General features: G+C 39.5%; 1 protein-coding gene across 5 annotated transcripts in view; it reads right to left on the bottom strand.

Annotated features, from left to right (window-relative positions):
- LOC117233591 (talin-1) overlaps nt 1–23,104 on the bottom strand; it is a 48,404-nt gene that overhangs the window by 24,616 nt on the left and 684 nt on the right. Inside the window, exons 1-2 of one of the 5 annotated variants that reach the window (XM_033494047.1) lie at nt 21,489–21,637; nt 10,963–11,064 (exon numbers count right to left, since the gene is read on the bottom strand). The gene's annotated coding sequence lies outside the window, so the exon portion shown is untranslated. Of the gene's footprint in view, nt 1–2,888; nt 3,415–5,189; nt 5,411–10,962; nt 11,065–21,488; nt 21,638–23,104 lie in introns of those variants that run through there. The other 4 variants (XM_033494048.1, XM_033494052.1, XM_033494049.1 and 1 more) reach the window with 4 other exon arrangements.

Genomic DNA, 23,104 nt, shown 5'->3' on the forward strand with positions numbered 1-23,104 from the left:
GTTACAGTTAGAAATGCTATTAAGAAGTCAGTCAGGTAGAGTAGATAATTATTAGTTATTACGAATAAATTTCTGTGTATAACGTAACGCTGTTTGCAAACCCTGTTTCCCTTGCCAACCAAAGCACGTGAAGGTTCCCAGCCGCGAGGCATCCATGTGTCACGGATGATCAAGAATCCCGATTATCTACCTCGACGATCGGTGCGACTGAATTTCGCGAATGGCGCAGCAGTAGCAACTACACAGCATTCAAGGTATCTAATTGGAAATTGGGCTACTCCTCTGATACCCAGGATCGTGGAATGTCGGCTGACGTGGACGTTGACTGTCTTCGTTTCCGGTGCAGGCTCCTCGTGTAAAGATAATTAACTATCCCTGCGAAGCTGCAGCACGGATTCACGTCTATTCTCCGCTGTGTCCTCTTTATCTCTCCCTTTCTCTCCCTCTCACACACTATCGTGAAAAACCACCTGGAAATTCTGGCACGTTCGCTAAAACGATAGAAAAGGAAGAAAAGAGAGAAAGAGAGAGAGAGAGAGGAGGGGTAAAAGAGCAATTCGACCTCTATCGGGCGGATCTTTGTAATATTCGATTCAATTCCACGCGTCCCGCGATGACAACCGCCTGTTAAATATAATCATCGTTCGATTCGTGTACGTCACTCGCGTATTTATCGCTGTCATCGTCCTAACGAAGTCTCGATCAACGATCGACTTGAATAAAGCGGACGATCAAAAACGGGGAACTCTTTACAAGGCATGCAACTGGAAAGATTGTCTCGTTTTGTGTTAAATTACGACGCGTGTTTTTTCCAATGGAGAACCGATTATTTACGAGTCCGATAATCCGGAACAAACATTCACCGAGATTGTTTCGATATCGTGTCGGAAACGTTTATAGAATTTGTTTGCGTAATCAGTAAGCGAATCCATTCGGTCGATTCTAATCGAACGATAGATTACGTGTGACGATAAAAATACGTAATAACTTACATTTGGGGTAATTACATAGAAGAGGGTTCCAATAATTTTCAAATATGTTATCGAGAGCGTGATTTCAAACAACTTTTCTTCTATGCGTATAACCGCGACTCGGCTTTCGTTTCCCAGATATTCATACTTTTGCTATTTTTTATCTTAATGTGAGTTAGGTTCGGATTACCTTTATGTACGGACACGATGATATTATACGTATGTATATTCGTAGCTCTCGCGTAGCTAAGCAGAGTTCCTTTCTTATCTCCCTGTGGTTCCAAATCGAAAGATGAGACGTATAAACCCATCGCGACACCAACGTACCTATAACATCATCCGTAGATAAACCTAATCCAACCTAATCTACACCAAGATAAAAAATAGCAAAAGTAGGTATTGTTACCAATATCTTCGATACCTTGAAGAATGTTGACCTTAACGACATATCTGAAGATCACTAAAATCGGTGAGGCGTACCCTCTTGTATATAATTATGTACCCAAATTTTAATCCACTACCTTGGACTCTATCGAGTACCTCATATTCATCTTTTAAATTTTATCTATGCATTCAAGTGAGAGTAAGTAACTGGGATAGGCTTTGAATACAGCAAAAAAGAAGTAAAATAGTAAAATAAGATCTGAAATATAATCGACGCCTTAACTTTCGTTACAAAGGGAATACATACATATTTCAAAATAGCTGAATGTTGTATAGATGTAATTAAGAGATGTAATTACGTAATCTAAAAAAAGTGCAAAAAGCTAGATGCGTTACGAGAAGTTGCAACTACGGAACTTTCGTTATCTATTCTTTTTGACAATGTTCTTCCACAAGATTGAATACGTTTCATACCATGTGGCCAGCATCAAGCTATACCAGCACATAACGCACAAACTATGACTATGCGTCTTCGTATACAAGTATGACGAACAATGAACGATGCAACGAACAGTACTTCAACACATTTGGTATCGTACCATCCATCAACTTCGGTCTTTCTAATTCCTCTATCTTCGACGTATTCTAATAGTGTCGTGTATTTTATTGGATTAACGTGTTTTTAAAAGAAATAATAAAATATTTCATTCGTAAATGGATCTGATAATCGATGTCCCACTTTTTATCTCTGTCTTTCTTTTAAGAAGCAAAGAAAAGAAAAGTTGGGAAGAAAAATTTGAAACATAGGATGATAAAGGCGATCGATTTATGCAAAAAGCGAAATGGCTCTGTTAGAGTGACGAATGCAATTGCACTTTGCAGCTGCACCGCTGGACTAACGAAAAAAGTACGATTATAGAAAGTTAGACCTCGTTAAACCATTCAACTTTTTTTTGCCGTCACTTTTTCCTATTTTCAACTGAAAAAGAGATATGGCCTGTCCCAGTTACGAATTGCAAATAGAAAGCTTATCGTTCGATCGAGATTCCCATTAATAAATCATTCAAGGGATAATAAAGAGGTACCTCAAAACAATTATCATTAATCTCGAACAGTGTATCTATGATGCAAGATCCTCTTAAATTCCTGTATCGTAATTGAACTATTTTATTATTATATAATGATATTTCGGGCTTAAAATATTCCTAAACTAGAAAGTAAGGTGTTTTATCCCTTCATGAATAGAAATTACACGCGATATATTTAGGCTACCTCGTAAAGCGTTCACGTATACTCGAGATTCTCATTTAACCTCTTAATGTCCGAATCTATTTACTCTAATCGCGGGTTATTTCGTATACATGATAATACATGGCGTAATATAAACATGAAAGTACAAGAAAGTACGAGAACTATCAAAATGTAAAAATTAATTTACTGCGAGAATAAATTTGTTAAATCAAACTTAAAAATAAATGCAAAGAAAAGCAAGTAGATAGAAGTAAGCGAAAGCTTGGGAAAATTCCAACTAACCTATATGTACATTGTTATACAACACTCACGAAACTGTTGTTCGAACTGATGTCCATATAGCCACGAACTTTCCCACAAAAATATCACGTTAAATTTCAAAAATGATGTTCCAATATCATCCTCGAAATAAATGCAAAGCTAGCTGAATAAACGTGACCAATAGAGAAGCTAGAAGCCTCCCTGTATGCAAGATCGAACATCAGTCGCACCATCTGCACCATCACACGCGACTGTAAACACCCTCGAAACATTGCGTCGTCGACTCGCTTTCGAACGGAGACAACAACGCGCTACGTATTTCGTCACTCGGTCGCGTCAAAGTCGAGGATCCATTTGGAGCGAAAAGCGTTCACAAAACCCGGCACAACGTTTCAACGTCGACGATCGACCGACGAATGAACGAGTCATCGCGAACCGCCGGCCAAATCGAACGAACCGATTAAAAGACACGCGCGTGGTTCGAATTGTTCGATGGAATCACGAGCAGAGCTAACACGTTGTGCCGTTAGACCGGCGATCGGAAACTGAATGCGTCGCGGTCTCGGCTGGGACTCGAATGTGACCGAGAGGATTGTTGGGAAACCACCCCTCGAGCCATAGGAGAGGGGGGTAGGGACAAGGGGAAGTAAATAAGGCCTGGGTGGGGGAAAGGAGACGACAGGAGGGTGCTAGTGAATTCACACCGGGGATGCTCGGAGCTTCTGCGCACTATTGCCCCAGTAACACACCCCCGTAAACCAGCCGTGGAAAATTCGAACAACGTGCGAGCTGGAACAAATTCTCTGTTTTCGTCGGGCACTCGTGAGAAGCAGAGACAGGAAGTGGCCGTTTCTGCGGTATGGAAACGGTCAGTTAGAATCTTCAGAACGCTAGATTCTGGGCTGGTTTGGTCGAACCCGAGGTATTTGCTGCGTTGATAAGCTTGTTTCAAGGAAAACGAACAAAGTTCAAACAAACGACGAATATATTGGGAAATACTTAAATATTCTTTGACGTTAGTACGGTACTGTTCAGAAAGATAGATATTTCTATAAAATTTTCCTATTCCTATGTAAAATTTCCTGTGGAGATCTTTGTTATTCTCTATTAAAAATATCGATCAAGCGATGAAATTTGCTACCTAAGTTGCGTTTGAGATAACATACAGAAACTTAGAAAATCAAAGGATAGAAACTTCGGTACCTTTAAATTAGAAAAATCTTCTATTACAACGTTAATAGTAAACCTTATATCGCGAGGAGATCGATCATAGAGTAATCATCGAGTTAATGCGTTATCACGGTTAATAACTACCCCGTGAACCCCAAATTCCAGCGACTTATACTTTTCAAACCCCCAGGGTGCCACGTGAAACACAATACGTGGCATAATTGCGATTCGCCAAGCCACTAATTGGTCACAAAAGCATGGGGTTCGGTTGACAGGAAACCCACTATTTAGATTTATCCGGAAGAACGATTTAATTGTGGCCTAAAAAATATACTCTTGGAAACCCCTCTATTCTGACCATTACCACCCCCTCTCTGTTCGACGACTTCGACGAAGGGAGGAAAGTTGACCCTCGCATTATACTATCTGATTTCGAGACCTTCGAGATCGTCTGTTGCGATTCATCCCTCCCGATAATTGAGTCCCCTATCTTGATTGTTTCACGGCAATCAATTGCTTTGTTCGGATGAAAGAGTCTCGTTTGTTCGCTTGTCCAGGAAACTTATCATTTTTTCTTCCCGGTTTTTTTATAATATCACGAACGAATAAAGTTTGCTAAGATTATTCGAGACAGAGATAAGTTTCGCGGAATTTCTGATCGATGCTGCGACTATTCTACATATAATAAAACTTTCAACACACCCCTAAAATTGTCTTGTTCGTTTTAATGCAATCTTTGCACGCGTAAATATCTTTTTAACTAAAATTGGCGCACTTTCTTAATTCTCACCAAACAGATGCAGAAAAATTTCCTGACTAACGTTTCCATTCGAATACTTGTCACGACATTTCTGCAACGTAGAAATGTTTATCAAACTTTTGAACAATCGATTTCAAATTTTTCAATCGGGATACTCCTAACGAATAAAGCTTGTTACTCGATTAACAAGCCAGAAACAAGATTAACAAGATTAACACGATTAACAAGAAACAGAATGAAAGTTCAGTGAACCAATATTTATCCTAGATTTAACAAGAACAAACCAACGCACAGAAAAAAGATATCGAGTGAAACAAAATTACCAATACTACCATAAGATACGTATTACAAAATATCAACAACACGTGTACACGCATGCGATTTTTACTCACCGGTCGAAACTCATGTTGCACTCGTTTGTCTCGATTTCCATTTGGATTACAGAGTTTCTTCTGTTTGTCGCTGGATTTTCGTACGAAACGGCACAAAGCAGTTCAAAAAACTTCAGAAATTTTCTTTCTCACCGTTTTGCTCCTTCTTTGCGACGATTGTATCGGTGTGTATGTGTAAGAGCGCGTGTTTGACACTAGTTTCAATTTCGCAATAAAGAGAACGGAGAGAGAGAGAGAGAGAGAGAAGTTTTGTGAAGTTCGAAAGGCACAGAAGAGGACGGACGAGGTTTTCGTCGAAATTTCGTTAAAAATCCGAGGAAGAATAGGGGAGGAGAATGTCGGGATAGGGATAAAGTTTCAATGACCCTTAAACTCGAATTAAGGCAACTGGTTCGCGCACAACGGGCACGAAGCCAATTCGTAAAAGTAAGCTCGAAAGGTGAAACGAAATTTTTCGATCGAAACTCTGCGAACGGTGAGTTCGATCGGTTAAAAAGATCACAGTTTCGGTAAGGCTCTGACCAGTCGAGATAGTCATCTGTACGAGTTACGAGAGCAGCGTGGACGGCCTTTTCCACAAAAAGAAAGAAGAAAAGAACAAGGTGAAATGAAAGCGTTAGCTTATTGTCACCAGGTCGAATTTGGACGGCACTTTAAGGCACGGGAGATGTTTTCCTGTCGCGACAGCCCTACGATTACCGATTAAAAACAATACCGACGTAAATTATTTTCGAAATAAATGTTGAGTAAACGTGGGCGAAAGAAGTTACATTTCTCTGTGTTTGAAAACGAGTAAACGATTCTTTCGAAATTTATGATTTCCAAGATTCGGAAAAATAAGAAGATAAACATTTGAAAGAAATTCTATTTCTCTGAGATAAAAATATAATACGTACTATACGCAGTTGAAGTAGCCGAAGTCACGATGTAACGGAATTATCAAACGGGAACAAGAAATAAAAAATGTGTTACCTCGAAAAATGCGAAGTACCCAGACAGAGGCAAATCTCGAAAGAAACCTCCAAATTTCCAAACCAAAGACACTGAATCGACACCCAAGTTGCGAACGGTGAAAGAAAATTTAAAAAATACTCGAAAGGAAAAGAACTTATCTTAAATCGTAACAAAATGAAAAATCAATTCGTCCCCGAAGAAAATTGGAAAACTAACGACGAAAACAAATCAAAGGACGCGTCGACGGATGATTTTAACGGAGTCAACGGGGACCTTCAACCGAGGATAAACAAATTTCCGTAACGAAAGAAGGAAAGAAAGGATGAGAAACGAACAAATATAGAAGAGCAAAGGAAAACGAATGGAGGAAACAAGGAGATAATAGGAGGAACGAATTTGAAATTGAAACTGAAGAGACCGAGAGAGAACTTTGGTATTCGTGATGTTGAGGGGCAATGCAAGGACGAGGACTAGGACGAGAACAAGGATGTTACCCCGACGGCTGTCGCCAAAGAAGTGATAGGTCTGCGGCCTTGCGCGCGGTACCCAAACCAAAGACACCACCAGAGAGGATGCACATGCGCCGATAGAACGACGTTGACTCAACACGGCGATTGGTCGACACCGATGGTGGTAGTTTTCCTTCTACCCCCACTGAGTTTGAGTCGCATCCAGCGATCCAGCCACCCCTCTTGGGCATCGTCGCGCACGCATACATACGCGCCAGAAAGAACAACGCTTCTGTTGAAATTTCAGTTAACAATATCTACCTATCTTTCGCCACGATCTTCTTCATATTTTTTTCTTTTTAACTTCGAGGGATGAGAATTTGTCTTGATGTTTGGTGATCTAAACGAAGTTGTCAAGTAACATTTTTTTAAAAAATGTATCAAAGAATCATCTTGCAGTACCGTTTTCTTCGCCTTTTTGTCTTGACTAAGGGACGATGGAAGTTTTCCTTGGGCTTTGATAATTAAAGAAAGTCGCAGCTCCTTCTCTTTTGATACAACGAATAATTAAAATTTTAAAAACGAATTTTAAAACGAATAATATAAATTTTGGGAGAACGATACAAGCTTGATTACGATGATTGTTTCGACGTGAAAAATAAATGTGACTAACCCAAAGCCATTTCATTAATGAAAACTCCGTGAACTGTTTCTGTATGTAAACCCTGTAAGTAAAATCCAAAAAGAATCTAATATTCCGGAAAGGGGGAGAAACAGCGTGCAATCTTTCGCTTTGGATAGGGTCAATTCGTTCGATTAATCTCTTGTCAAAGGAAGACGAGCTTTGAGATTCCCGGATCAGTCGAAAATTTTCATAATGATTTTGGTAATTTTCTTGGGGCCGAATTTAAACAAGCAAGCGCACAAAAGGTTGAACGAGGATCGGGCTATAGCAGATGAGGGGGTGCAAAGGGATGGTAATGCGAGTTCGCAGGAGGGAGGTCAGCCATCGAGGGGCAGGAGAGTGTCACTCGGGAGCACGACGTGTAAGAGAATGGTCACCATCCCGGGGGGTGAATTGAGATGTACAGGCAATTTATGCAGCGGCACTTTCGTTCGAACGTCAGCTAGCTGACCATGAATGCTTGCAAAACAGTACGGGGATGATAACACCTTGCATCCTTCGCAAGCAAGAATACGATCTTCCTTTCGTCAACAATCGACATTTTGCTCCTTTCTTTCCTTAACTGCCCGACTGAAGTAAGTAATAGATTGATAAATGAAATTATTAAACTGAATTATCATTTCTCTTTGTCAACGTACCGTCAGTGAGATATCTCGTGTTTTATATCTCAAAAGTATACAATAACAACAAAATCGATTGTAACTTTATTTCAATAATTCAAGGAGGAAATTGTCGAAATGCCGTTGTTCCATGAATGTTCTGTCATCCATTAAGTGGTTGAGGCGAAATTCAACGAAATGTCATGGTACAAGGGATGATTCACCCTTCTAGGGCCAAAAATGGATTAGTTCCAGAGAAGCAGAGAAGATCGAAGCGTGAAGCAGTATAATATTCCGCGCGAATGCGGTAAAGGCTGTTTTATTTCTTTCTAGCGATACACGATTCAATCATCTCGCAGTTACTGCAAACTACAAATCTTCCATCCAAATAATATTTATAAAATCTAAGCAAAAGCCCGGGCTATTACCGGACCTAAAATTAAGTAGAAACCTGAATTTCCTTCGAACGACAGCGTCAGAGATTCAAAGAGAACGAGGGGAAACTACCAGGTTTCGCTATCGAAACACGTTTAAGGGAGCCGCAAGGTGGTCCGAAACAATTGTGAAACACGACGAGGGTGGATACGATTTACTCTGTTAAACGTAGGAGCAAGGGGATAAGAGGAAGGAAGGTAGGAAAAAGGTAGAGCGGGAACACGTGGGGTGGTTTTCTTCAGGGACAAAGCTAAGAACCTCGCTGAGAGTATCCCTTTTTCACGGTTTTTGTTCACTCCTTCCGCGTCTCTCTTATTTTCTCGATTGGACTGTCCCTCTCTCGGAGCCATCAAGCCTTATCGTGGTAGCGTCAATCACTCTCTTCGTATACGGTCCAACTTATCGTTCGATTAATCGCACTGACAATGCGCCTGTCGATCCAACTTACCGCCCGCCCTAAATCCATATGGCCCCGACTTCTGATGCAAAATTTTGTTCCCGAAAGTGCCGCTTCGTCCAAGTCGATACACCATGGTCGAGCTTAGAGATACCGTTAATCGGGCAACGTGACGCGGTGGCCGCACACGCGTCAACCTTTTTAGAAATACGTTTTCATTAAGCACGCTCGGTATCGTTGGTCTTCGATATATATGGAATATAACGTTTACACATATTCTGAAACATTTCACGCTATTTTTCGACGAACCGGCCGATATATATTTGGAACTACTATGATTTATACACTTTCTTATAAGTAGTAGATGGAACTTGCGATATTGTTTAAAGAGATTTTAAATTAAAAGATAATCCACCGTAGTTATACAAGCGACTATAGTATGAAACAATGTAAAAATTTAATGTTCCCTGCAGTTAACAAAAGTCGATGAGAATTTAACGAGGAGATAAGAAGAAAAAAAAGGGAAGAGAAGGAAAGTAAAAAAGGAAGAGGGACGCAGGAGCTCGAGGTTACGTAAACTCGCCATCACAACTTCCAGCCGGTCGTCAGCAAAACCGGAAGTGCTGTATGGATCAGACTTGGCGCGCTGGTTGTTTGTTAGTAGACGACTTTGTACAACAGTTCGTATCGTCGGCGCCAAAATGTCTGGACCATTACCATTGGCTGCTTGTTTAACCTCACCGAGATACGCGTATTCTGAACGGTGTGCTCGTGCATCATGATAAATCAATGTGTCCAATCGCGTCCTTCCTAACAGCCAAATTAGCAGTCTCAAAAGCTCAAATTTTTTTCATTTCTGCGCTACGCTGGCTTTCTGGCGAATGCGATTATTCTGTTTCTAGTAAATATCGTTTAAATATCTTACTTGGACAGATGAAAAAATATAAAACCTGGAAACGATAATCGGATGTCTGACATCTGCTCGATATTGTGAATCTTAACACTTCGTAGGCGATCTGTGTCGCTGGTCACGGTCAACTCGTATCGATAATCGTTCTAAACTCCATAAACATCGGATACAAATAATACAAATTATTCAACAACGATACGCGATTACTGCTGTCATAAAAATTCATGCCCGACAAGATACTGATACGATATATTTTCCGATGTATCTTTCGGATAATAAACTATGCAATTTACGATCGAAGTCCTAAAACGACTCCAATAGCGATACGAAATAGTAAACAAATTCAACGCACGCTAAACGCCGTTCGCGTGCAAAGCACGACAGATGCGTAGATAGATCAACCACCACGAAACAGAGAATATAGATACTTTAACGAGATACGAGCGAAATCAGTCGGCAGAGATCTTCGACTTTTGGCGGCGTTCGCAACGGTTCGTTTAGCACTCTATACTTGATTTATGAAAGATACTATATGGGAAATTCGACAGTATCGACGTATTGCGTCATAGCACTGGATTCACTTTTCACGGACGTTGTTCGTACAAATTTCCAAATAATTCTAAGAACAAGAGACGCCAACTTTCGCTTCTAACCCTTCGAGCCGAAAATTTCAACCTTCCCTCAAGAATTTAATTTCGCGAAACTCGTCCATGCTCTACCTGAACTTCGTCCTCGTCTCCACGCCCCGTATCCACTACGATCCACCAGCTGAATTTTTGCCCGTTCCAAAAAAGTTTCAAGCTTACGAAACGTATACGAAATCTTTTTACGAATAAAAAATCATTGTCTTCTGCGGATCTTAATAAACTTAATCGAATCCGTGTCGTATACACAGTAAAACCACGGAATCAACCTGCAACCGATTCGCTGAAAAAGGTGCGTGTGACCCGAAGAACCCTCGTTCATCATGCCGGATGCCTATTCAAATTTTATGGGCCATATTTGTCGCAATTAAGTATCGCGTTTTCGGGCTTATGGGCCAGAAGTATTCCATATTGGTCGCAGGAAGGATCGTTCGGCCGGCTGTCTCGCGGAATAGAGATAAATTCGTGGACTTGACGCGAGGGCAGGGTCCGCAGGGCTGAGTTTATGGGATATCGCGGGGGTAGTAGACACTTTCACGATTCGTCTGACTCATAGTCGACCGAGAGGGACGAAGAAAGTCGGAGAAAAGGCCGCAGAAGCGTGTAAAGCTTTACGAGGATCTCGACGAGAAAGCGAACCGGCCACCGAGCAAACGTGATTTGCAAATCGGAACTGACTGCTCGAATCGTTGGTACTTACAGTTTAAAATCGTTTCTCTCTTACGTCGCGGAATACTTCGTTCCTCCTGTGTGCGTGTATGTCTACAACTCTTGCAGCTTCTTTCTCAGGCACTTCTGAAAACTAATCAAAGTAAACCAATTACTTTTTATCTCTTTATATAATCGTACTTTGTTGCGATTTAGTATCCGATCGATTAAAATATTTCGTTTGAAATAATTGAACGAAGCAGAAAGAAAAGTAGGAACTTAGACAAGATGCCATCGTGGAACGCAAAGTCACACGTATGAATATCTAAAACTAAATCCTGTCGCTCTTACTTCGAGTAATCGATCTATCGTGTGATTCGTCGGATTTGAAATTCAAAGCCGGCGCGCGGCGTGAGACGCGCGAAAAACGCGGCCACAATTTGAATAACAGATACAGAAGCACTGAATTATTCTTGGCCAGAACAAAGGGAAGAAACGGCCGGAAAGAAATCATATCGATAACTCCGTCGTGCAACGCATCGAGCGAGTATTAACTTCTTCGAGAGGAAAGGCGAAAGGTGGAGGGATGAAGGGAAGGGGAAAATTTTCTCCCGGAGGTAGAGCAGGTGCAACCGGGACTGTTCTGACACGTGACAGAGACGAAGAACGAAAGAAGCAAAAAAGTATCGTTGACCGAGAGAGTTTACGGATCGGCTGAAACGTCAGAGGACCAGGAGAACTCTATTTTCGCGAGACAACAAGCAAGACGGCGCCAACGAGATTTTCGCAAAATTCAGCATCCCCGAGAACAAACATCGAACTCGAAGACGACAATTAACGGACGAAGCTTGTGCAAAGACAAGATGACGAGAGAAAAAGTAGATATTCTATAAAACGAAAGGAGAATCGTCGAACGTTTGGAAGATTTTACGAGTTAGCTATTAACCCTTCGCTACTGATTTCCCTATCTTTGCCATTACCACAGACGCGCACGGTCTTTCAACTTACTCGATAATTTTATTTATAAAATCACCGTTACGATACACAAAGATTGATTTGATACGATTACTAATCATCGGGATAACCGTAGAAAAAGAAATAAAGAAAAAACGATATGAAAGAAGCACGGATGAACGAAAAGAGAGGACGGTTCGAGAGAGAGAGAGAGAAAAAAAAGCCGAGAGAAGAGATGCAAAGGGAATGGAGAACGCTAGAACGAGGAAGAGTAGGGAAGATAGGAGTTGGAGAGAATCGAGGGAGGTGGGTGCTGGCGGCGTTATGGCGGGCGCCGGGGGTGGCGCCGCGACGCTTTGGCGCCTCCAACGCCGAGACGCTCCGGTGATGTTGGCTCCATATACCTACACATTTCAACCCCTCCGATGTCGCACCCTCCCACGATATTCACGTACACGTAACTACGTGGCCGCAATGACAGTTCGGGATTCTATTTCTCACATGTACAGGTGCATTTTTCTACCTCTCCCTTGGCCCTTCTCTTTCACCTTCACCCCTTCCCTCTTTGTCTTTTTTTTCTCTTCCTACCTTTACTGCCCCGTACTGTACGTTCGCGAGCGTTGAGAGACTCGTCGTAAGGTCCGAGAGAAACACCGAGGACAGAGATGGAATAAATTCTGGATTTTATAACCCGGAAGGCCAGCTTCGGCGTCAAGGTCCTCGATGGACCGCGGGGTGTGGCAGCTGTGCAAAGTTCTTGCACGATCAGTTTCTCGATAGCCTGTTTTCACGTGCTAATCTGGTATTTACCGAGTTAGCGAGTGTACGATATTTCTCCGAAATTTGAATTTGGCAAGGCAATGCCACCCATCGAATTAATTTTACAAGAACATCGGAAAAGCTAGGTTTTCGTAATCGATAAAGATGCTTTCTCTCTCATCCACTATATATCCACTAACAAATAGATATATTCGATAACGAAAATGATATATTATTCGATGTAATCGATTACATGCCTTATTAATATATTTCTCGACCTTTATCTTCACCCGATGACATCGGTCGCAATTAAAAAGATTTTGGACGAAGACACGACGATCCCTAGCCCCATGAACCGTGTAATTTTTCAGGCTTTCAGGCTCGATTGTTTACAACACCGGTTATTTGCAATAATTTACTCGAGGCCACTTATTCACCGATAAACTTCACTTTCGATAGTGTTTATCGCCGGTAGCGCTGCAATTTCCACGTGTAACGAGGAAGTCTGTCGAAAAGCGGAGGCAACAATGCGCGGAAGATGGAATGATCGAGCCGAACAATATGTAATAAAGGGCCTCTTGGGCCGTCGTAAAAAAGGACGCGAGAGATAACTAATAAAGCCACGGCTCATAACGGGTAATCTTATAACGGGCTTGTTGCACACGTAGCTACGTTACGAGAGACAATCTAACCGGCTGTAAATCCGATCAATCGGCACGCGCCTCGTACCATCCACCCTCTCTCGTCACTCTCTCGTCATCCCGTCCCCGAATGTCTTGCGCGTTTCCACAAAATTTTGCGATTAATGGTTTGCCTGCCTTTCACAACCGATCAATAGACGATCTCTCGATGGACCGCGATTTCGTTGTCGATTTTGGTCTCTGATCTATGGTCTCGGCCGGTTAAAATTGATCTAGGACTCTAACCCATGCGATGTTCGAACGTTCGACGGCTCTCAAAGAAGATACGAGCGAATTTGTGGAAAACGAAGGCTGTCTCGTGGTGAGCTGGGTGAGTGGCCAATAGACGATCAAGCGTTGAATCGATACAGTCTAATATAGTTATTTCGATGCTTCTTACGTTGTCGATTTCCGCAACATGACTTAAGTTTAGTTTTTTGGCGGAAATTTCTAAGTAGATTTTGCCATTTCCTCTTCCGATAACGATTCCAAACAATCCGATCCTTTGCTACGCTATGCTTTATACAGCTCCTACTAACTAACGAGATATGTACCGCTAAAAAAGGAGCAAAACGGAACAGTTTCGAAAAGATCGTCGACGCTAAAAGCCAGTTACTCCTGCGTAGGATCGGAACGTCAGCTGAAATGTTCCACCCTGATCTACGGAGCACGCTAAAATCGTCTAATAAGTTGAGTAAACATCGAATCATTGTTATTTTTATGTGCAGCACACGGACCTCCATTGAATCGATGACAACGGAGTGAAAGGTACTTTGAGCTGAATGTACGGATAATCCATTAGACGCGTTGTAACCTAAAACTGCGCAAACAAGGGTGATCTTGGATTAAATGTGACGCCCGGATGGATCGTGGGGATGAACATACCGCTAGGAAAATGAAAATAAGTCGCAGCGAAACAGGTGAGCGACGATGACAACGAACAAATATCACAAACTAGCAATTTCGATAACCAACGAGGCCATTTGCAAAAGTTTCTTTCGTATCACGCAAGCGTACGTCAAGTATCTGTATAATAATTATTACCGCAACGTGACAACTGAAAATAGAAACGATACTTTTATTCTTAGAGGGATGGGCAGAAGACGAATACTGCTTGAACATTGCACGAGTTTTGCAATTAGTTATCATCTTGAACCAATTTGTGTAAATATCGTTATCTCTTTGCAATCTCCATGTCGCGATTAATATCCCAATCATTTTTCACTTTATGCTAATTCGGCCCTTCCGTATCGATATATATATATATATATATATATATATATATATATATACTTCTATGGTAAAAGAAGCAAACAAAGTTCTATAGTTACAGAGGGTGAATATCAAATAAGCGAAAGTATATCTTTACATTTTAGATACCGATTAGACGTAAAATCCGTCGCTGAGACGCTTACATTTTTCTTTGAATTGATTTACATGCGCCGCAAATGCGTTTCTCGGTACAATCGAAAAAGCAATTAGCCGAGACACTATTTTGCGTTCTATTTAATTCCTATAGCTGCTGGTTTAACGAGATCTGCACGTATACGCATTAATTAAAACGTCAAATGTTCCTGCATCGCTCCGATGAATATCTCCGTGTATAATATAACATGTTAGAAATAATTATACGAGTATGTCCAAATTATACGATACACGCAAGTTTCGGTCGTTGGCTTTGTCACAGAAAAACGAGCCTTACCGAATTTATCGCGAAAGGTCCAGTCCGCAATTTGCGTAACCATACGAATAAGAAATGAGAAAAATCGAAAGCAGACACGAGTATACCTGACGACAACGACTTTATGAAATAAAAGTAAAGCGACGGTATAACGGCAGAGGAACCTGCGATTCATTTCTATTCATTTTCCTATTTACGTTCGTAAAGAGCAATTTACTTACTACACGAGTCTTTGTACCTAAATGTTAAATACTATAAATACTATTAAATACTATAGTTATTTACAATAAATACATTAAACATTATATATACGTTGTACAATAAACATGATATAATTATCTGCTTTCCCTACAGCGTGATAGATAACAAGAAATTCGCTTTCCACAATCTTATCGAAATATCACCGTTGCCTTCTGAACATCAGAAAATCCTTCTTGATGAGAACGTTGTCTACGGACAACGATGCACTTTTATTCTCAAGGAGGCAATTTAATGGAACAATCGTCCCCTTTTAAATAAATTCCTTAGCAGTCCGTGTAATGTCGCAGAAAAAGTAACGAGGCATATCGTTGTCTCGACGTGCATCGTGCAAGATCGTGCATTCGTGACAAACAGTGTCTCTCAAACGATGCGTCGTCGAATCGAAATCGATTCATCGATCTTCCTGTAATTCTTTTTTTCTTTTTAAATAACCATTAATCCTGTTACTCTCCTTAACATCAACATACCGAGATATTATTTATTGTTGTTATCAGCATCGCTGATATAGTATACATAAACTAGCGACGTAACCTATTAATGAGGATTAAATGTAACAAGGCGTATAATTGGTTCCGAGAGTCCACTTCGTCTCAATGTGGTTCACCAATCGCCATAATGATCCCGTAACGAAGTCGTTTGTTTCCTTCGAGGGAAACGGAGCCACGGAAAAGAAACGAATCTGAAGGGAGAAATATACGAATATTAAGTAAATGACCATGAAATTACATGATTATCCAAAATTACGCAGATCTTTCGCACAGATAATACGAAAATGTTTGACGATACGCGTCGATGTTGAATAGTGCTATGTATATCGTTTGAATATTATTAGATTCATATAAACACGTGAACCAGGGGTTATCAACGTTGAAACATTTTGATTTCTATCCATCGACAATATCCTATGAAACTTTCAATGTTTTTTTAATGTTCTACGCATCTTTCTCTATTCTTTTTCATTCTTATCTCGACGTTTTGTTTCCTCTAACTATTTCCCCGTTATTATTTAATCGCAATAACACAGGGATAAATAGTAAATAAGTTGCAACGACAAGAACAAAACGTATCAAGCTCGAATAAAAGAATGCAAATGGAATGTGTAGTGTAATATTATTATAATAACAAGAACAACGATAACGATGACGATAACGATAACGTGATGTAACGACGAAACAGAGATAACAATGGCAGAGCATATGAAACGTCCGAACGCAAAACGTTTACACCAGAGATCAAAATAGACAGTTATCTTTCGTTTCTAAAAGAATTATGTTCCAACTTGTATGTTTGGTTTAGGAAAATATCTGTTCTTGTGAAATTTTTATCGAAACAAATGTTAACAAGTGAACAGATATTTTAGAATCTGTATAATAAAAGTTCCACGGACACAAGTTGTTTTAGAACGTGTATTAAATAAGATCACGTGTGTTAGATAAAAGTACCAAACGGACAAAGTACTAGTTTTATACATAACAATATAATAACATATTATTCACGCGTTTATCGAATAGAAGATATGAAAATCATAAAGGATGAACGTTATAAACTGAAATACAATAGCAATCCTATAACACAGGGTCCGGCCAGATAACACGTAAAGCCGACACGACGTGATTCCTTCCGGGAAAAATAAATTTGATTATTTATCGTACGCAGGTATCGCGCCGATTCTAAACTAAACGCGTTCGAACTTTATTTTCGAAAAACGAACCCTTAAACAGAAAAATACCGGCTTATATTTCATACGAAGATATTAATTACTTATGTCACGATCTTCATATCTTTTATTCGATAAACGTGCGAATAGTATGGTATTACATTAGTACAATACTTATATATAACTATCGTGTATGTATTCAGTACATTCTTACTTTCCTAAGTGTTCGTTTCAAAGACAAACACAAATAAGCATTGAACTGTGTATCGTCTATGTAAATTATAGATTCATACATATTCGGAACATCAATCTGACCGTAATAATTATTTAATATCGCTTCGCAGTACTATTCATCGAATAGTATTCAATATTTGTTACTATAATTGAGAACTTTTTAAATCTCCATAAACGAAATATCTGTTCCTCTTATGGAAACACCTTTGGTTCTACGTTTTACACGTTCTGTTCAAAGTAAAACTTACTTTCAAGAACTTTTCTTTGTCTGTTCTCATCGGACAACTTCGAACGTGACAACGTGTTCTAAAAGAGGTTGTACAATCCATGTTTTAAATAGAAGCTATTAAAATTCTTCCACGACTCTTCCGATCGCTGATTTATGTTATTACAAATGACACGTTCCAAGTTATTCGGACGCGTAACTTGTACCTCCCGAGTATTCCATTTCGGTTTAATCTCAACGAGTCGATGACAAAATCGATTTCACGCGATTACCCGTCATCGCTGGCTGTGTTGGCCGAGACGCGTAACTCCGTTATGATCTTCGCAGAAACACGTGCGCGCAGCAACCCTGTAGTTACTTCGTGCACATTGCCTGTATTGCGCGCGCGTACGCATTTCATGCACAAAGAACGCGTTATTTCGAAGCATCGCATATTCTACACGCACCGGACATACGCATGCTTCTATTTATACAGCTCGTACCGGAACTGTGTCTTCCAAACGCACAAACGTGTATTTTGGCCGAGCCAAATGTTTTGTAGCAACCGTGACGAAAATGAATCGATAATCGAAAACGAAGTACTCGGTTGCACAAAAGCGTAATCCCTTTACAGACGCAATTTTTGCCATACAATGACCCACCAGTTTTTACAATGAAACGTTTTAACCGGGCATTTGTTTCGGAAAGAAAAATGATACAAGCGTTCGCAAACTATGAATAGCCCTATGCTATATACACAGATAAAAGATTAATTTCTGGCGAGAAATTCAATTTTATTCTAATTGTAGCTACAAGGATGACGATAATCGTGTATCGTCGTTGTGGGACGATAGAATAACTTGACAAAAGATGAATACATTTCTTTATTACAATGCTTGATGAAAGTAGTGTTACTACGTTTTATATTTATGCTATTTATGTTATCTGTTTCTTAGGCAATGCTAGCGAAAATATTACGTACTCGATGTGTTACGAATATATTACGAATCTATCAATTATTTGGTAGATAATTAGTGACAACGAATAAGTAGATTCCTCTTCAATTGCAAACGTTATATCGTTATTTCAGAGTTGATTAATCTGTAAGTTTAATGTAGTATACGTTATATAACAGTTGGACTAACTAATCGTTCGGTTACCTGATACTCTCGTTAATAACTACGTTAAGAAATCAACATTAACATTTTATCGAGGATACGTAGAATTTCTAATTGAAAACCAAGAATTCGAAACGAAACTATCGTATAAAAAACAGTAATAAATCAAATAAACAAGGATTCTAAAGAAATTTAAATTGCCTGTAACGATTTCGCGACTCGTACGAAAGCATAAAGTTAGTTTTCTCGGTTCATTCATCCGCTTTCAATGGCAAGTAAATCAATTCTACGAAATAAATCAAACGCGCGACCGTTCAGCTTACCAGAGTTATCGACAGCATGAATAATAATATCTAATTCCTGAATGGAAGCGTTTAAGCATCGGTAATAATAACTGCATCGGTAATAATGCAATCTTGATTTCTACGTCATCGTCCACAGAAGAAATGATGCATCGATACTTTTATGTCTCTTAGATTGTTATTTCCGTATATGTACGTACGTACATATTCTATCTTATTCTGACTACCTACTTTCACATACTACCGATTTATTTAGTCAAATTCGATACACTCTATGTAACTCACAGTCCTTCGTATGATATATTACAATTTTTGGTAGTAGAAAAGTCCCGAATATTTTCTTTCCAACGTTTTAAAATTCTTCCATTAGATATCTTCAATGTACGTTAGACATATGCTTGCCGTCTTCGGTACGTATATTCAATTTTTATATGCAATTTGCTCATGATCATTATCCTGATAAACAAAGACGGAATTTTAAAACTGTATATCTCACAAGCGCTATTTATATAAATAATAAGTATGTCCAAGAAACGCGGATGCTTATGCATTTCAAATATTTAGTTATTATTAACTGATATTTAAGGAGCGAAATAAATGTTTATCGTTCATCTCTATGTCTGTTAGAAAATCAATTACTTAAACATCCGCGTCTTAGCGACAAATAAACTTAAATAGTTGGTGAATAATTTAAATCCTGCGCCTAGGGATTCCTAGCCTTTAACCAACCGTGCGTATAAAAAGAACTAGAGATATAGCTAGAATTTAAAACATTTCATACCCGATATTGTTGACAAATGAAGGGAGAAAACAGGGGAATTTGAAACGAATTATAATTAAATTTGAAGAAGTTTGGGGTTACAAATGATTGGATATCGTGCAATTCATTCGAATGGCAATATCCCGAGCGATATCTCCGTTGGAAATGAGTCACGAGGGCTGTTCGAGGCCTTCCGCTTCCGCGAGGCCTTTTTATTCGCGTCGATCGGAGAATAAAGATCGTCACTTCGGATAAACTCAATGAAACCTTAAAGCCGAGTTCTCAACTGGCTCCAAGTGGATCGCGATAATTAAATTGTGAGTCTGGCTCAATTCCACGGAAATAAATCTGCGGAGGAGCATCGGTCACGCACCGCGCGAATTAAGAACTCTAAATCCGAAAGTGCACGGCAAACATAGGAAAACTGTGTGTTTCACCATCCATTAAACCAACTTTTTTCATTCCTTTTTCTATTAAAGGCAATTTGTAATGAGAAAATGTTTCTCCTTTCATCGCGCTTTCTGCCGTTTCGAATTTACAGTTTCTTTTTTTTTTTTTTAATAAAAAAAATCCTATTTTTTATAAATATACGCCTATATAGTTCTACAAAAATCCTAGTTTGGAAACTTGTTACTATTTTACCAACTTATTTGTATTCCATTGTTATTCTGTTTATTCCGACTGTATCGGGCGACTTATCAAACTTAATAACATTCTATAACGTAAAAAATTCTATTAAAAGTAAAAGAACAGAGAATTCAGTAGTTTCAGGTTGTTCAGAGAATTCGCGTTAGAGTAAAACCGACGAAACGAATGCAACAAAAAAGAAAGGAGAAAGAAAAAAAAATAGGCACGCGTGAAAGAAGGGGAATTGCAAAGTAGTTCAATAATCGTCAAAGGCTAAAAATTAATCGAACGTCGCCGATAAATCACCAATATGCTTTTAAAAAATCACTATGACCCACCCGTCAAAAGACCATAAAAAGAGCTATGACAATTTTACTTCGACGATATTTTCAAAGAATTTAAGGTAATCGAACACCGATACGGGACGTGTTACGTATTTATTACTACACCGCCGAAGAAAGGAGAGTTGATTTATATATTTCCCCCGATGGATTCAAAAAACAAAAAAATAAAAAATGACCTTAAGGGCACAATACGAGAAAGGGTATCTTATCTAAGATTCCTGGAGAAAATTAGGCGGATGAAAAAAAGCGAAGAAGATTAAAAACAAAGTAAAACAGAAGACCCGGTGACATCGCGAGGAATTAAAAACCGTGGCAAATCGTCGATGCGAAATCGGAACGAATTTTCTAGGGTCCCGAACTTGGCCAAACGCAGAAACTTAATAAAGTCTCGTGAACAGTGGTAGCAGATGGGTTTCCCTATTTAACCTCTTACAGCCTGCCTATTGATTTTCTCCGGTCCTATTGTTTTGGCACGTCGCGCATTTAACGAAACGTAAGAGAGAAACGGGAGGAACGAGAGGAGAGCATCGAGGAGAGAGTACGATACAGAGTAAAGTGTTGGCGAAATCTACTTCGATGATCGATTTGCGAAACGTGAAACAAACGGCACAAGTTGATGCACAGACGCACGAGCGGAGAGGCCACGAGCTGTCAATTTGTCGCGATGTTGTGAATCATCTCTATTTCGGGAGACACCCGTTTGGTGGTCCTACCCCCTTCGTTTTTGAGGTTAGCTCGCCCGTAATCCGCCTCGACTCTCAGACGTATACGATCATACACGGCCAAGAGGCAGTTATATGCCTCTAAGCGATTAATAAAGTAACACGGAAGATCGCGTTTTATCGGTGTGAAAACGAGCAGGAACGATTGGAAAAGTCTAAACGAGAGCAGCACGCCCATCTGTCGGAAATCACGGAAAAATCAATAGGAACCGGCAGCATCGCCACCAGCCGTCGGTTTCGCGATATTATCCGGTTATTCGTACATTCTACTCACCGTAAAAAATATCCATAGATAGAAAAGAAGCCCTGTTTCGTTGCACAAAATCAATTTGTCACTTCGGGCACAACCACACGTCCGACAACACTCTTGCGACTCCACCGTTTCAGTTTCGAGCGTTCCTCTCGTTCAAGGTCAGTGACGGCGCGTGTCACGAAAAAATTAAGGCGCCTTGAGTACCCTTTCCGAACGAGACGGCAATTGGCAAACGTCTTTTTTTCTAGTTTCTTTTTTAACTGAATTACTTCGAATCAGAAATATACTCGTTATACCGTTTCAATGCATTCTAACGTATAGTTGCAGCGATATTTACAACAATGAAATTTTAATGTTTAATATCTAATATTTGTAATTGTAATATCCGATCGAAGATTTTAATTATAAAAGGTGCAATAATTTTATACGAGTTATAAATAAATAAATAAAAGTGCTATTATCTTTTGAAAATCTTGTTTCGTGTATTAGGTATAATCGGATTAGTATATCTATAAATACGATGAATAATACCAATAAAGTATATCTTCTTAAGTACTATTACTACGTTTCTATTGCTAAATTCTTAAACGTTTTTTTATCTTTACATTGGATCTTAAAGATTCACTCGAAAATCGTATTACCTCAAAATATCAATATTACTATGCTTATTTAGGAATTTGTTAAAAACATTTTATATTTCGTTAAAAATGTTCATAATCAACTGTATTATGTGTTTCTTACTGTCCAATTACGAAAGTATGTACTTTAAATAAATCTAGAAGTTATGCAGAAAATTTCTGATAATTATATCAGCAGGTAATTTTCAAATCACAAGATATTTAATTAATTTAATTTTTCGTTTCAGAAAATTTCAATAACACGATGATCGATAACAATCTCGCGTGGGCCTCGCCGCGCTACGCACTTCCCTGGCTTCATCCAAATAACTAATCCAAATAAACAGACTCTCCTCTAAAAATAAAAAGAACCAATCATACGCGTGACAAGAAAACACAGCGAACGATCTCCGAATGTTTCGCTTCCTGAAAAGCCGTGAAATCTAACGACGATAAGAGAACGATTTAAAAAGTTCGCTGGTTCGTTGAGAATTATCTCAAAAAATCCGCGAGAAACGATAGATTTCCATAAAAACGTGTTAGGAGGTCCGTGCAAGTTGTAAGTAAAGCTGGAAACAAATCCAGCATCGGGTACAGAATCGAGACCGCACCAAATTTGGTCATGCCAGCCAGTCTCCATTCAGAACCGTGTACGTTTCGTAGTACGCAATGATGTAACGCGCTTTACGCTACTCCGTGTATCGTATTCCGTGAAATCAAATAACAAGAATTCGTTATAAACGAACACAAACGGAAGAGAATCTCCGTCCCGATTTTTCATTCTTCTATCTTGTTTTTGTCACATGCAAATTTAACCTGCTGAGTAATAGCATGAGACTGAAATCCAAAAATATTACTCTCCTTCGTACAGTATGAATGTGTCGATGACATCACGTTTTTTCGTTATCGTATATTACTCGCGTAGTTTGTGTTGTTAAAAAACTGCTCGTCTTTCGTTTGACGAGTTTTCTGGGACGTCTTTATAGTTTGAGGCATAGAATATGCAGAAACGTGTCTTAC

This window comes from Bombus vosnesenskii, unplaced genomic scaffold (assembly GCF_011952255.1).
Source record: "Bombus vosnesenskii isolate JDL3184/JDL3185 unplaced genomic scaffold, Bvos_JDL3184-5_v1.1 scf7180000013297, whole genome shotgun sequence".
In the NCBI taxonomy this organism is placed as follows: domain Eukaryota; kingdom Metazoa; phylum Arthropoda; class Insecta; order Hymenoptera; family Apidae; genus Bombus; species Bombus vosnesenskii.